The sequence below is a fragment of the Taurulus bubalis genome (assembly GCF_910589615.1).
Source record: "Taurulus bubalis genome assembly, chromosome: 6".
Classification (NCBI taxonomy): Eukaryota; Metazoa; Chordata; class Actinopteri; order Perciformes; family Cottidae; genus Taurulus; species Taurulus bubalis.
Window position 1 is genome coordinate 7,549,906 of NC_136594.1, and position 3,288 is coordinate 7,553,193.

The following is a 3,288-nucleotide window of genomic DNA, read 5'->3' on the forward strand; positions in this document are numbered from 1 at the left end:
CAAAAGCCCCAGGTTCAATGTGTGTCAACCGGTTTGTGGTAATTTGATGAATTAAAATGTTGTTTGGGAATATATATAAGTCAAGAGACATGATAAAGGCCTTAAGGTTGTCTCTTGACGAGGGTCCCTGTATGCGCCTGGCTCAGAACCTCTAAAGTCAGCACACATTTCCATTTTGTTCAGTAATTCAAATGCGATATGCAGGTTGGCACAGCTCTGCAGTCGGTCAACTTACAGGAGTAACACCTCCTATATCATTTCATTTAAAAGACAAATGTGGTTTGTGCCGAGCAACCCTGAATGCAGCGTCTGTGTAGACTGAAAGTGGCGTTTACGGGCCCCTACGCCAGTCACTGCTGACAGCTAACATACACACAAAACAGTGCGATTGCGTGCACTTAAAGGGACAGTGTATATTATTTGGTGCCATCTAGTGGTGTGGTTGCAGATTGCACCCAACTGAATACCCCTCCACTCACCTTTCCAAGACTGCGGTTAACGCATTTTCACAAGAACTACGGTGGCTTTCAGGTCGGTGAAAATCAGAAAGGCTCTTTGTCGAACTTTGGTTTGTCCGTTCTGGGCTACTGTAGAAAAATGGCGGCGCAACACAGTCGGCTCCGTGAAGATGACCTGCTTCCTGTAAAGATATAAAGCGCTCATTCTAAGCTAACACAAATAAATAATTAAACACTAATAAAAACTAACATTATTTTTGAATGGTTCAGAATTTCAGGCCTTGTTACAGGATGTTCTGGCAGGCTATCATCAGAACTGGTAAGAGGAAAAACAATGCAATAAAACAAAATGAGAGAGCAAAGAATAAGAAGAAAGAAGTTAGCAAGCACCAAGCATGGGGCCAGGTAGTATGTCAGCATCCCATACATGCTGCAAATAGAGTGCAACTTTGCCAAAGGGCTCCCTATATAGCAGGTTAATCTGCTAGTAATTTGTTAATAATCTCAAGTATGCATTGTTCATAAAAAAGTGTTTCTGCCGATCCAAAAAATTCTCAGTCTGTTTAAGAAATATTTTTGTACTCGAGACCTTTTGACCTCTCTCAGCAAATTTCGTTGCCTGACTGACGTTCAGCGTTTGATCCACTGAACAGGACCGCTGAGCTGTGTGCTGAGACACAGAAGCTTGTTTGGCCAGATCACCTGATACGGCGAGAGATCTCCTCCATCACCGTGATCCCGAGGCCAAGGACCTGCTGAAATCACAAATACGCAGAGCTTGTCAAAACCCACCGAGGTGCAGAGGAGAGACTGAACAGAGTCAATAAATAATTACGATCAGTGACTACATGCAGGACACACTTGGCTGGTGTGGTTCGTGGTTCTGGTTGTTTATTATCTTTCATGAAACTATCTGATAAAGAATTTAGCTCCTCAGCTCATATGTTCCCAGAAGCCAGCACATTTGGATTCACAGCAGACCAAGTGGAGCCATGTTCAATCGATTTGTATTTCTTTACGTTTCTTCTTAGAGGCAACATTCTTAGATCTTCAGATCATTGTTACAAGCAACAAAAATTCAAAAGTATCTTTAGCTATTTCTATAATAAATAAAAATTGAACCAATAATTGATGGAACTGCTGAAGAGTAGGACTACTTTGCTGAATGTAAGAGATTCTTAAAATGAGCTGTGATACACTGAGATAAAGGAAAAGTGTAAAATGATTTCTAGTAAAATCAATATGGAAAAAAACAAACATCTTTCACTCGAGCATGATGTGGCCTCAATGAAGCCTCAAAACCAGAGTTCACTTATAAAGTGTTGTTCTCTATCATATGGAAATGTTTTTGAAACTTTGAAGCTACTTAAGACAATTTTTTAGGAAAAACATCACAAATCACGAGATTAAGATCAGGCTTGTAATTATGGCATTCCCACCTATTATTATGTGAAATGCAGTATGAATTGCTTCACTTTGGAGTCTTGTTTATAAAACAATACAGAGTGGACTTGAGCAAAATTAATTCAGGGGAAAATGCTCATTAAAGCAAAAATATAATAAATCCTATGATACATTTTGAAGAGATGCAGTTAAATTCCAATATTTGATGTTGCAGTCTCAGCTCAATGTGGTAACATTTTCTTGATTTATTATCCTATTTTCTTTGTTCTTTTATTATTTCCCCAAAGTTAAGAAAATTCTAAATTATTGTTTTTTAATTTAGTAAATTGAATGAACATTATGAAATCCTGTCTTTGAATATAACATTATGCACATGCATGCTGTAATTAATCATGATGAAAGACAAGCAGTACCACAACACCATGAACTACGTAATCAAGAAAGATTCAGAAGAAAGTTTCTTTATTGCTAACTTGTTTGTAAATGAATTAAAGTTTAAATTCATACAATTCTCTGGAAATTGTACATAAAGTGCTGTCTATTATCAGGGTGTCTGTAGTCTAGAGTTAGCAGACACAAAACCAATCATGAAGGGACAGGCTATTTCTGTTCATGATTAAAAAAAGTAGGACGGACAGAATCTGGAACTAGTTTATGAAAATCTGCTATTATGCTGACCAGTGACATGACAATGAAATGAGATTTATTGAATCTGTACTAAATCAGTGTCAATGAAGAATTTTGTTTTGTCTGCATGACTCTTAGAATTGAAAGACACAATATAACATGAAAATTAAGAACAGTCCTTGATTGAAGGAATACAATAAGTTCAGTTTGACAAGAAATTTCACTGGCAGTTTATTGGCAGAATATATTAAAGAAGAGGGAGGCAAAGATGGCTTCGTATTTAAAGTCCTGTTAAACACAATATTGCTTTCCTTCGCTTATTAAAGTTGAACCAACCTTGAAAGGTTTTCACGTAGAAGCTGCAACCAACCGCATTAACACAGTGTTTCATTTTCTCCACATATAAACACGTTTACAATAAAACATTCAATAATTAATTGCCGACTTGAACATCTGCTCCTATTCAAAGTGTAACATTACACGAATATAATAAAAAACTGAGTTCAGGCTTTTCCAGATATACATTTTATTACAGAAGCGAGTTATGAAATCAATCTCAATGTTATCGTAAGTAAGTAATTAAATTAATACATTATTAATAAATGTTCAAATGACAACTTTGCCTGATATTGCCCCTTTCAGACCAAACCCATGACACCATGAGTCTAAAACAATAAAAAAGTTGTCAATACATTTTTTTACTTAAAATGTGTCCCTTAAAGCCTTTTAAAATACTAAAGAAAATACCGTCAGATGCCGAAGGAAGATTATTATAGATAAACTTGATCAAAGTGTGTGT